This window comes from Emys orbicularis, chromosome 1 (assembly GCF_028017835.1).
Source record: "Emys orbicularis isolate rEmyOrb1 chromosome 1, rEmyOrb1.hap1, whole genome shotgun sequence".
NCBI lineage: Eukaryota > Metazoa > Chordata > Testudines > Emydidae > Emys > Emys orbicularis.
The window spans coordinates 270,277,201-270,290,998 of NC_088683.1; positions in this window are offsets into that span (position 1 = coordinate 270,277,201).

Genomic DNA, 13,798 nt, shown 5'->3' on the forward strand with positions numbered 1-13,798 from the left:
AGCTAGAAATTCTCAGCTAGATGAAAATTGTCTTAAGAAGGTTGTTATAAAGGACATTTCCTTCCAGCTGCACAAAGAGCATCTCTTGACTTAACTAATGTTATCACCCATGAAAAAAAATACATATGCTTCTCTCTAATTTACCTTTTTGTCGTAAAATCAAATCACAACTCTCATCCACAAAGCTATGGAAATAAAGCAATTTTCTTTACATTTCTTATATGATGAATTGGGCCAAATTCATCCCAGGTGTAATTTCAGTGGGAGTTGCACCTGGAAAGTCTCTGAACCATTATGTTGTCACATAAACGTATAGTATTACATAGTTCTGTAATTTAACAAAACATTATAGACTATCACATTTCTGTGACTATCATGCACCATCACAATGCAACAAGTTTGTAAGTGTCAGTATTTGGTTCTCTCAAAGCTGCTTTGGCACACTGCAGTTGATTGAGAACATAAACGCTTTTTAGGTATATCTGCACAGTCTGCTAAACCATTTGACAAATCTCTAAAGAATGTATGTGTTTCCTGTTATTTCTTTAGCCCAAATCCTGCAGTTCTTACTCAGGGAAACTCCCAATGAAGCTAATTTGTAAGGAAGGACAAAGGTCTGCAGGATTTGGCCCTCAATCTCTTATCATGCCCTTACCATTAAACTAGCAATAATATATTTAAAGGTAGCCAGATGAGGTCTCATTTTATGTTGAATACAATGACATATTATTACAAAATAGGCATGCTAAGGTGTAAAGGATGATTCATGCAGAGAGTTTACAGAAACACTGAGTAATGAAGAAAACGTATTGTGTATAAGGCAGGAGAAGGGATAGCTGAACTACTTCTGCCAATGAACTTTTATAATAAATTGACAAACGATTATACTGAGTAATGGAACTTATTTGTGTCTTAGTTTTGGGTTTCAGTTTCTCACTACCAAAAACAAAAGTGAAAAACTGACAAACGTCTGCCTCCAACAAAACCCATGTACTACCACAAGTCTCCTTAAATATTCAATAACAGCTCTTTGCTGTATATTCAATACTTCACAGCACTTCAAAGATGCAGAGTGCTACATAAGTGCTAAGAATTCAATATGTTTCAACAATTTTTAATAGATTAAGGATAAAGGGATGCTATCAAGTTAAAAATTACATCACTATGGATTTCCTTACTTTGCATTATTGACCTCTTAAATTAAAATAGTCTAAGCTTTGTTCTCAGCCTACCCCTACAGGTCCTACCACCCCCACCCCTCAAGTCTTCTTCTCTCCATTAGCCTCTTCCTGCCTGATGCCCAGCATGGGGTTTGTGCACCCCATCACAAAGTAGCAATGTAAGTCTAGCTCACTGTACCTCTTATAAGGAAGGATTCATATTTTCCTCATAATTTCTTCTTAACCAAATAATGCCAGTCACAGCTTTATAGTTTTTTGTCCCTTAATAATAGTGTCTTTTAGGATTCCTTAGCCTTGCTTTTACTAGTAAATTTTAATATTTTTCCCACGGTAGCTATGATAAATGTAGGGGAGCTCATAGGTGAATATTGATCTGTACCTCAGAACATGTATAGGATTTCTGAGATGGGGGATTGGAATGTCAAGGGAGAAAAAACAGTTAGCGCACATCCCTACAGACATAAGCCTTTAATGCTGATCGGATATAAATTCCAAACAATGGAGCAACCTTCCCAGGGACTTTCTCTTAGATGGCTGGCTAGGAGAAAGGAAGACTTCACACCTAAGTCTTGTAACAAAGATGACTGAGCACTAAAGTAATTGAGGCCAGAGAGCACAAGGAAAGTGGAGGGAAAGGAAAGTGGAGGGAAAGATGGGATTGAGAATAACTAGCTTCCCTGAAAAGCAAGAGGAGTCTGGAGGACACCCTCTGTGGAAGGAAGACAAAAAAGACTGGGTCCTAATTGCTCCTTGGCTTCCTAAAAGAATATACACTGGGCCTGTTCTGTTCCTGTAACTCAAGAGGGAAGCCCATCTAACTTATCTTGTAGTGAAGCATAAAACTAAATGAGACATAACATGCATGTGGGCTGCTTGTTTTGAAATCACTTTCTCTAATGCTTTTTCCCATTTGCTAATAAATATACTCATTTTAAGAAAGATGTTCATCACTGTATAGCATTAGTCTCAGGCTTCTAAAGGGAAGAGAGGCAGGTGTCCAGTTAAACCTGCACAGAAATAGGTGGTCAACACAGAAGGGGTGTTGTGCCCAGATCCTAGTCTAAGAGTGGGAGAATTGAGAAATTCCCTGTCAAGACAGGTAAGGGAACAAGTCCAAACACCTGAAGGGTGCTCTCAGAGACCAGAAAGGGGACAGAGGTGCAATCATCCCTGTAACTGTGACAGTACCTTACTCGGTAGATCTCTGAATTACCCAACATTTGCTTTTCCAAAATCTGCTGCATTTTTGTGAACTCATTCCTTACTATGCTGACTTCAAGCAGTTCATGGTCACTGGCTCCAAGCTTCCATATAGTCTCAATAATTTCTTCCCTATTAGTAAGAAGTAGATCATGGATGTCTTCTTTTCTACTTGCTAGATTGTAAAGCTGTTTTCTATATAGTTCTTCAGGAACTTCTAGTATGTGTTTTGCTATATTTGCTATTTAGGTAGCAGGGCAACTAAACACGTACATTTTCTTTGGTGGTCCATGGTGGCCTGTTGAAGATGAACAGAGTAATTTCTTCTTTGATTGAATATTTTCTCCACCAAATTTTTGGCAAGTTATTGCTCACTGGCATTGGAAACAGTGGGCATATACCTCTCACACTCCCTCATTCCCTCCTTCCTCTTTAGCAGCTTTTGGGTCTCTTATGAGGGTGCTGTTTTTGGAGATGTTTTCATAGATTCATAGTCAGTCATAGAATTAAGGCCAGAAGGGACCATCAGAGCATAGATTCCAAAGCCAGAAGGGACCCTTGGGATCATCTAGTCTGACCACTTGTCGAACACAGGCCATAGTGTTCCCCCCAAAAATCCTAGATTGTATCTTTTTAAATCAAGACTGGATATCTTACTAAAATCGCCATTGATGGAGAATCCACCATAGAAACAGACTATGTAGTGAGGCACACAAGGTAGCTGTAGAAGCACCCTGGGACAACAAGTTAGGACATGTCACTTTTTAAATATGGAAATTCCTCAAGAGAAACAGGAAGCTGAAAGTCTTTTATCAGGGCATTCTTTGAATTGTTTCCTGGTGTATTTGACATGGCTAGAGCAGTTAGTGATTATTTAATACTATATACACAATATTACTCTTATGTTTAAAATCCTTTAAAAGGTATATTTAGGTCATTCTTTTAGTTACTATAGTAATCTTAAAGACCTTTGCAGTCACTAGTTAATTTGTGTAAGGGACTAACTGTTGCTTCTAAGCACTTTGGATTCTGATATTGCTAAAGAACATATTATATATGTTTCAGAGTAGCAGCCGTGTTAATCTGTATCCGCAAAAAGAACAGTATTCTTCCCCTCCTTTTATACTCACTTGACTGTGATCTATTAGATTTATGTCTTCACCCCAGATGATGAAAGCAATGTGGTAATATTGGTACCAATGTTGAATACAGAGCTAAATTTGCTGGACCAACGGATACCCAGACTTACCCCCCTGTAAATCAGGACTAGCCCCAGTGAAGTCAATAATGATATTTCAGGTTTACTCCAGTGCAAGTGAGAGCAGAATTCTGGAACTGCTGTCTGTTTTGTTAAGGCGCTATAAGGGCACTCTTCAGTTCCTTTTTTTCTACAGTGGAGGTAAAAATACCTCTCAGCCACACAGCGGGTCCAAGTAGGAGTGAGAGACTTTGGTGAGGAGAGGTGGGGAAGCTTGCATAGCTGTTGCTCACAGTGTTCACTGAGATCAGCTAAATATTTACACACTGCTTTGAAAACTTAGCCCAATATGTTTTAATGAAAAACAGAATTGCGTGCTTATGTAAGATGACAGTCTTAAAGACTGAAATCCTCTGTTTATCCAAAGAAAAAAGAAACAATACTGCACCATCATAAACACTGCAAGTATCTCCACATTGTCTCATCAGTCTGTCTCAATCTTACCTGGAGAAACCACTTTATGGCTGAGAAGTTATTAGTCTCTCTGTTCCGTCAGTTATTTGCCTCTTGTTCCCTTCAATTATTTATTGAGCCTGGTACAATTGTGATGGTAGGTGTTGCAATGCAAACATCAGTCCACAAGAAACTAGACTGAAACGAGCTATTAACTTCTTTCAGGAAATGGTCATCTGGTACCAATGGCTTTCAGTCACCACTGACCTGGGTTGGATTTGAACAGATACCTAGAGACAATCTTTATCTTAGTTTAATGTGCTTAATTTTTTCTCCTTTGGAGACTCTGGATATTCTTTAATACCAAAATTCTATTTACCTTGGGCACAAATCCAAACTTTTGCATAAAAAGCTTAATTTTAAATAATTCATAAACTTTCATCTGCTGGGTTGTTCAAGTTTATAGGGTTTGAGTGCATTTAAGCACTCAAAGAATTGGGGAGGTTGTGGAAAGAGCTTCAGCCACACAGTCTCTCCTCCTTTTATATAGGGTTGCCAACTTTCTAATTGCACAAAACCGAACACCCTTGCCCTACCCCTTCCCCGCCCCTTCCCTGAGGCCCTGCCCCTGCCCCACCCCTTCTCCGAGCCCCTGCCCCCACTCACTCCATCCCCCCTCCCTCTGTCGCTCACTCTCCCTCACCCTCACTCACTTTCACTGGGCTGGGGCAAGGGGTTGGGATGTGGGAGGGGGTGAGGGCTCCGGCTGGGGGTGTGGATTCCAAGTGGCCAAAAATTAGGGGTTCAGGGTGTGGGATGGTGCTCCAGGCTGAGGCAGGGGGTTGGGGTGCAGGAGAAGTGAGGGCTCCTGCTAGGGGTGCGGGCTCTGGGGTGGGGCAGGGGATGAGGGATTTGGGGTGTGGGAGAGGGTGCGGGCTCCAGCTGGAGATGCGGGCTCTGGGGTGGAGCCAGGGATGAGGGGTTTGGTGTGCAGGAGGGAGCTCAGGGTTGGGGTAGGGGGTTGGGGTGCAGGAGGCAGTGTGGGGTGTGGGCTCTGGGAGGGGGCTCAGGGTTGGGGCTCAGGGTTGGGTGCAGGAGGGGGTGAGGGGTGCAAGCTCTGGGAGGGAGTTAGGGTCTGGGAGGGGGTTCCGACCTGGGGCAGGGGTTCAGGGTGTGGGAAGGGGTTCAGGGTGCGGGCTCCAGCCTGGCGGCACTTACCTCAGGCGGCTCCTGGTCAGCGGTGCAGCGGGATAAGGCAGACTCCCTGCCTGCCCTGGCTCTGCGCGGCTCCCGGAAGTGGCTACCATGTCCGGCTCCTAGACACAGGTGGCTCTGCACAGTGGGCAGTCCCCGGCCAATGGGAGCTGCGGAGCCGGTGCTTGGGGCAGGGGCAGAGCGCGGAGCCTCCCTGGCTGCCCCTGCACCTAGGAGCCGGACATGGCAGCTGTTTCCGGGAGGCATGCAGAGCCAGGGCAGGCAGGGAGTCTGCCTTATCCCCACTGGCCCACCGACCGGACTTTTAAGGGCCCGGTTAGCGGTGCTGATCGGAGCCGCCAGGGTCCCTTTTCGACTGGGCGTTCTGATTGAAAACCAGCCGGGCAACCTTACTTTTATATACTCTACTGAAAAAGAAGTTAAAAAAATATTATAGCTATTTGCAAAGCAAAGCAATCACATTTCAGTGGCAGAATGGACACCACTCACTACTCTACTATCTTCACAGAGGTGTTGGTAGCTTAACTAGTTTTTCTTTTTTCAGTTGTATATGTGCTATAATCAGAACAGAAGTAAAATTTACATCTGTACAATTCATGCTAATTTCCAAAGTAAACCATTGAAACAAAATGTTCAGTACTGTCTACAGCATTGTGGGACATTCCTTTTAAGCTTCCTTTCATTTTATAAAAAGGAAACAAAATGCAAATATAATGTCATTGTATTTACATAATGAGTTGTATTAGGGGGGAGGGATAGCTCAGTGGTTTGAGCATTGGCCTGCTAAACCCAGGGTTGTGAGTTCAATCCTTCAGGGGGCCACTTAGGGATCTGGGGCAAAATCAGTACTTGGTCTTGCTAGTGAAGGCAGCGGGCTGGACTCAATGACCTGTCAGGGTCCCTTCCAGTTCTATGAGATAGGTATATCTCCATTATTATAAGTCTTGTACTACTAAAGAAAATGCTGAGCAAATCGCCAAATATAATTGCAAAATGAATTAATTTTCTTTGCAAGCATGTAACAGCTATAGCCCTCAATCTTGAAAGCTCTACCTGTGTAGAGACCCTTCAAGGGCAGCGGAGCACCACGGAGATATAAGTGTCCACCCACATGGACTCCGTGCAGGATCAGAGTCTATATTCATGTATCTAGGATGAATGTTGTAATAGGATGCTCAGAAGGCCAGGCCGCCTAGTGGTTGGTGCACCCGACTTCTGGCCCCTTGTTTCCCTGGTCAAGGTATCTCAGTCTTTTAGGCAGTGGGGTAGTGGGACCCAGGCCCTCCCTCTCCACCAGATCCAGCCCAGGGCCCTATGTGAGTCGAACCCTGGACAGAGGGCTCTTCCAGCAGGGAGTCTAAATCCATTGCCCTGGACTACTTTCTACCACTGTCCCTTCAGTTTGGGGCATGGCCCCTATAGTCCAATTCATTGAGGTGGCTTACCTCCCATAGTGCCCTCAACCTCCTGCCCCAACCCTGAGCCCCCGCCTGCATCCTAACTCCTGGCCAGACTCTACAACCCAACCCCCAGCCTGCTCCTGCACCCCCCTCACACGGCCCCAGCCCCCTGCCCTCCATGACTCCTGCACCCCTTCACACACACCCAGCCCTGACTCCTGCACCCCCTCACACACACCCAGCCCCCTGCCCTCCCTGACACCTGCACCCCCTCACATACCCCCAGCCCTGACTCCTGCACCCCCTTCACACACACCCAGCCTCCTGTCCACCCTGACTCCTGCACCACCCCACATCCCCACCTGCACCCCTCGCACCAAACGGGAGCTGCCCCAGGTAAGCGCTCCACACCCCAACCCCCAGCCCTGAGCCCCCTCCCGCATCCTAACTCCTGGCCAGACCCTGCACCCCAACCCCCAGCCTGCTCCCACACCCTAACATCCTCCAAGACCCTGCACCCCCAGCCCTGAGCCCCCTCCCAAACCCTAAGTCTTGGCCAGACCCCAAACCCCAATTTTTTTAACATTTTTTTTATAAAGCGCTGTTATCCAAAGTGCTTTACAATGGCTAGCTAACGGTACAAACAATATTTGGAAAGATCATTAAGTGGTCCGCCGAGACCACTGGGGTGGGGGGGGGAGATAAGAGAGAAGGTTATTTTTCTTGGCTGGGTCCCAAGAAGAGGCCCCAAAAATGAAGCTGAGCACAGGGCCCCACTAACGCTAAATCCACCACTGCACTGGGAGCTGCGGGCGGCCATGCCTGTGGAGAGTCATTGTAAACAAACAGTCTCGTGGCTCACCAGTGGATTACCCTGATGGGCTGCATGCGGACCACGGGCCACATGTTGCCCACAACTGGTACCACTTCAGGGATGCGTGTCGCCTAACTTTAAACTACTGCTTTAAACACTTCCATGGTCACAGAATATGCTTGGCTGTTTATACAACGTGATGCTGCTGAAGCAGTACATTCAGAGAAGAAGAGTTGCTGAGGTAACTAATCCTTCTTTTGATTTTATATATCAGGAGCGTAAAGCAATGAACTAGGAATGTGACAATGCAAGGGACTTGGGCAGTTAATAGATCCATGTGTGGGGAGAAATACCTGAGACAAATTGCAAGTGGTAGGAATCAGATGACAGCTGACAGAAGTGACAGGTGACAGCTCAAACACACCAGAAGTAATTCCGGAGGAAAGTTTCTCTGCAAATAGAAATTTAAAAAAAAGTTGATTCTGAAAGCTACACTCTGACTCAGAACTGATTGCAGCACCACCGCTCTTACCTTATTAAAAATGCAAACTGGCTGTAAATATTTAAAAAAGAAAAATGCAGGAGAGAAAGGTCAGAGAAGAGTGAAGTGTCATTTCAATTTATCACTTAGGGGACTTTTGGGTGGGAAGATGGATGTCAGGGGCAAATGGATGGACTCTCAGCTGCTGCCATTCAAGAGTTTATACAGGTGTATTTTATCTTTTTCCTCTCTCAAATGTCATAACTGAATTTCAACCTTGATAACAAGTCCTTGGAGGTTAGTGAGGTCTTGTTCTTTGATTTGCTTCTTGTAAAGAAGTGTGACCAAAAAGAATCAAGCTTCAAATGAACAAGCCCTATTTTTAATTCTCAGCTGTTATGAAGAATTTAAGAGGATAAAAGTAATGATGCTAGTTGGCACTGCTTCCTAAATAGTACTGGATACTGAGGGCAGCACGTGAACATAACCACAGAGCTGTGTATGCTGCTGACACTTAGTTTTGAGCTATTTAAATGAAGTATATGTCAAATTATAATTCTTACAGCGAGCCATGCTAGCTGGATTATTTCTTCTTGTAATCAAGGGTGACTGAAAAAGCAAGTGGCTATTTAGTAATCAGAATTAAGGTGTTTCTGCCCTAGTTTTACATCAGAGGAAGTGTCAAACAGTTGATGAAAATCAATACAAAATGACTGTGTTCAAAGTTATAGTTGCTGTAGCGCAGTTTCTCAACAACTGGTCCGTGACTGGTGCTGGTCCCGGAGGTCTCCCTGACACAGTTTAGGAAGGCAGCAAGCCAGTCCCTGGTATCAAAAAGGTTGAGAAACACTTCATAGTATATAGGAAGTCATTAGTATCCTTTTAACTAGTTTATGAACCTTCTAATGGACCTGTGTTGCAGAAGCCACCAGAATCATGCCTGATCAGCCGTGTATACGTGTAGCTAGGCCTTGGCTGTTTTGTATGTTTAACAAACATGGTTATTTGGATCCCACCATACCAATGTGATTCCTTCATATTACAGATGTTGTATAAAAAGCACAAGAGACAATAGTTGCACTCTAACAAAGTGTATGTAACAGCAGGGTTCCCCAAGAATCTGTACTGGGACCTGTGCTGTTCAACATATTTATTAACGATCTGGAAAAAGGGGTGAACAGTGAAGTTGCAAAATTTGCAGATAATACAAAGTTATTAAAGGTAGTTAAGTCCAAAACTGACTGTGAAGAGTTACAACGGGATCTCACAACACTGGGTGACTGGGCAACAAAATGGCAGATGAAATTCAATGTTAAGTGCAAAGTAATGCACAGTGGAAAAAATAATCTGAACTATACATATACAGTAACTCCTCACTTAAAGTCGTCCCGGTTAACGTTGTTTCGTTGTTACGTTGCTGATCCATTAGAGAACATGCTCGTTTAAAGTTGCGCAACGCTCCCTTATAATGTTGTTTGGCAGCCCCCTGTTTTGCAGAAAGAGCTAACAGAAAGAGTAGCCCATTGGAGCTAGCTGGTGGGAGCTTGGAACCAGGGTGGACCGGCAGTCTCCCTATCAGCTCCCCGCTCCCCTAAGTTCCTGGTGAGGCAGCCGCCCAGCAGGCTAGCAATTGCCGGGCAGTTCAGCTGTCCCTCCCCCCACTGCCGTGTGCTGCTCCTGCCCTCTGCCTTGGAGCTGCTCCCGGGAGCCTCCTGCTTGCTGTGCAAGGGCGGGGGGAAAGAGGGGTGCTAATGTCAGGGTGTCCCCCTTCGCCCCGCTCCTTTACCTCATCTCCACAGAGCAGGGTGGGGACACGACCAGGCTCAGGACAGAGGGAGCTTGCTGGCAGCAGCTGCTGTCTCAACTTGCTGATCTACTTAAAAAGGCACTGTACTTAGAGTGGGGTCAGCATATTTAAAGGGGCAATGTGCGTCTCTCTCTCTCTCATACACACACACACGGTGTGTATCTCTGTCTCTCTCTGCCATGCTGTCTCCCCTCCCTCCATTCATACTGCCTTGTAGAGTGTGAGGCTACATTAACAACAATGTGTTAACCCTTGAGGGCTCAGCCGAGCTAGTTCATCATTTAGCAATAAGGCATTCCCTGGGAAATACCCCACCTTCTTCCTTCACCATCTCAACCAAGCTTCACAGTCATCATTGCTGAGTACAGTATTAAATTGTTTGTTTAAAACTTATACTCTGTATATGTGTGCATATATATATAAAATATAGTCTTTTGTCTGGTGAAAAAAAATTCCTTGGAACCTAAGCCCCCCATTTAGATTAATTCTTATGGGGAAATTAGATTCGCTTAACATCATTTCGCTTAAAGTAGCATTTTTCAGGAACATAACTACAACATTAAGCAAGGAGTTACTGTACAATAATGAGTTGCAATAGCTAATTTAGAACCTCAGCAAGATCTTGGAGTCACTGTGAATACTTCTCTGAAAACATCCACTCATTGCACAGCCGTGGTCAAAAAGGCTAACGCTATGTTAAGAACTATTAGGAAAGGGATAGAACACAAGACAGAAAATATCATTCCACTGATATAAATCCATAGTGTACCCACACCTTAAATGCTGTGTCCAGATGTGGTGTCCCTATCTCAAAAAGGATATAGGAGGCCCCCGGTATACATCTCCCCCTTATCCGTTGTTTCGGATATCCGTCGCTCATCAATAGGGGGAATGTGTTCCGATTGACGTTGGTCCCGATCTGCATATCTGTTGTTTGCACGGATCAGGACCAATGTGAATTGGAACATGTTCCCCTATTGTACAGTATAGTACTGTACTTGCATCCGCCGGCCACGTTCAAGACTTATTACCTACGGAGGACGTTCTCCATGCTGATTAAGGAGACGGCAGGTGAAGGAAAGCCCAGTGTAAAGGAGTTTTGGAAGTCCTACAATATCTTGAATGGCGTTGAAAACATTGATGCGTTGTGGGAAGAGGTCACTTTGCAATGTATGAACGATGTTTGGTGCCGTGCATGGCCAGATGCTGTCCACAGCTTTGTGGGATTTGATGCCATTCCTGCTCTCAAGCAAGAAGTTGTCAAGTTGGCGAAGGATGTCGGCTTCGAAGAGGTGGAGGAGGATGTACAGGAGTTGTTGGAGTCTCATGCTGAGCAACTGACAAATGAGGAACTGATTGAGCTGGACCAACAATGGATATCCAAAGAAAGGACGATGATGACAATGACCTAGGGCAGGAAGCCAGGAGCCTAACGACAAAGAATTTCTCCCATTTCTTTGTATTGCTGGATGAGATGACGGAAATCATACCAACAGTGATCCTTTTAGTTGACGGTCTACCAAAGTCTCCAGGGCTCTCAATGATGCAGTGGCTTGCTACAGGGAGATCTATCATTCAAAGATTCATGCAGGAGAGCAGACATCGATAAAATCCTTTTTTAAGACTTCTGCAACCAACAAGCCAGCCACGGAAAAGCCAGCCCAAGAAAACCCAGCCACTACCCCTACCTACGTTTAGCATAATTGATACTGTTTTATACTGTATTACTGTACTGTATTTACTGTATTAAAATGCTCTATGTGTTTGAATGGTGTTAGTAGGGTTCTACATTATGTTATTCAATGTTTTATGTGTAAAATGTGTACTGTATAACCTGTCATTGTAAAAAGGTACACTGTTTAGGTACACTGTTTAAGTGAAAAGAGCATTGTCATAGGCGAGTGTGGTGAAGTTGTGAACGCATTCCCCCTTATTCCATTATTTCTTATGGGGGAAAATTCCTCGGTATACGTCGTTTCAGTATCCCTTTCCCTTTTCAAGAATGCAACCACAATGTATACAGGGGACCCCCTGCATAGCGGAACTGGAAAAGGTTCAGAGAAGGGCAACAAAGATGATCACAGATATGGAATAGCTTCCATATGAAGAGAGATTAAAAAGAATAGGGCTGTTTAGCTTAGAAAAGAGATGACTAAGTAGGAGTATGCTAGAAGTCTATAAAATCATAAATGGTGTAGAAAAAAGTATTATTTACCCTTTCACAACAATACAAAAACCAGGAGTCACCCAGTGAAATTAACAGGCAGCAGGTTTCATGCAAACAAAGAGGAAGTACTTTTTCACACAGCACACAACTAACATTTTGGAATTCATTGCCATGGGATATTGTGATGGCCAAAAATATAAATAGGTTAAAAAAATAACTGGATGAGTTTGTGGGGGAGAGTTCCATCAATGGCTATTAGCCCAGATGGTCAGGGACACAACCCCACGCTCAGGGTGATCCTAAACCTTGGACTACCAGAAGCTGGGAGTCGAAGACAGGGATGGATCACTCCATAATTGCCCTGTTCTATATACTCCCCGTGAAGCTCTGGAATTTCAGAGATAGGATACCTGGCAAGATGGACCATGGTCTGACCCAATATGGCAGGTCTTATGTATAGTAAAAATGGGCCCATTTACTATTAGCCCTAATACCTTCTTTTCTGCCTCCCCCTTTCCCCCCAACCCATCTTCCTTCCTCTCTCTGGTATAGATATAAGCCTGCTTTCTTATTCTGTGCTGTTTTTCAATCTAGTTCTATAGCTGAAGCATGTCTAATCTAAAACTTCTTCACATTGGCCCCAACTCAGCAACTGGATTCAGATGGGAAGGCCCTTGGGTCCCATAGAGTCCCAGTGAACTTAAGGATTCCATTTGCATGGATCCATTTGCAGGATTGGGGCAGTTGAGTGCTATAAGAGTGTGGAATTGTCTCACAAGGAAAGTAGTGAAAGCTCCATCAGTTGGGACTTTCAAGATATTCAATGTGAGGCTAGACTAGACAATGTACTGTAAAGAACAATCCTGCCTGTGCCGGGAAATGGACCAGATGACCTAATAAAGGTCTCTTCTATTTCTAACTGCTGTGATAACATCAGTGATTCAGGCAGTTCTAGGCCAAGAATCTTTACTTGCTATCCGTCAATTTAGTTGTCAGAGTGGTATCCTTTCCAAGTCTGAGCAGACAGGATAATTCTTCATTCTTGTTGATGGCAGCAGCCATAAATAGCAGCAGACATTAATCACCACCCATTTGGTGAACGACTGCAGAAAGTACCATTAAATGGAAAGAGAATGAATATAAGATGACTGCTCACCTTTAAAGTTTCATTTTATGCCAAAGGGTGGCCTGGAAAGGAAGAGAAATTTGCCTTGTGCCCTATTTTGTTTCTCTATGATACATAAAGCAGGCCTAAAAATTATGTTTACTTATTTTTTACATTAGAAATCCAGGTCCTATCTTGAAGACTATGGTGACTAGAGAAGTAGTAAAATGATGATATATGAGCCACATATGGAAGCTGAGCAATAGAGAGGAACAAATTTTTAGTCAGACTTTAAAACTGTGGGTTTTATTTGTTTTTATTAGCACTTACAAAAGGGTCAGAAAGAAAGGGACAATCTGGGGAAAGAGTGTAGGTACTACAGAATATAAAATATTGCTTACGTCTCTATTACAACACAAGGAAAGAGTATTTAGACTAACTTTTGCTGGAGTGCAGACCAGATATGCTAGGCATATATCTTGTATAATCTGATTCTTTCTTCTCTAAAGAATTTTCAGTCCTACCTTCACCTTTAAATAACCCTTAAAGAATTCTGTGTTAATAGTATTCTCTTTAGATCTTCTGTATATAAAATTGTGTGTTTGATATTAAAAAAGCAGAGAATATATTGCCTGGAAAGGGCATGTGTGAGAAATGAATTCTGTTATCCCACAGAAGATTGACAGTGATCCAATTTTGACCTGTCTCAGTATAAACAAATTGCTGCTAAACTAAATCTGCAATTCCAAAACTAAATTGTATGATTTATTGCATTGT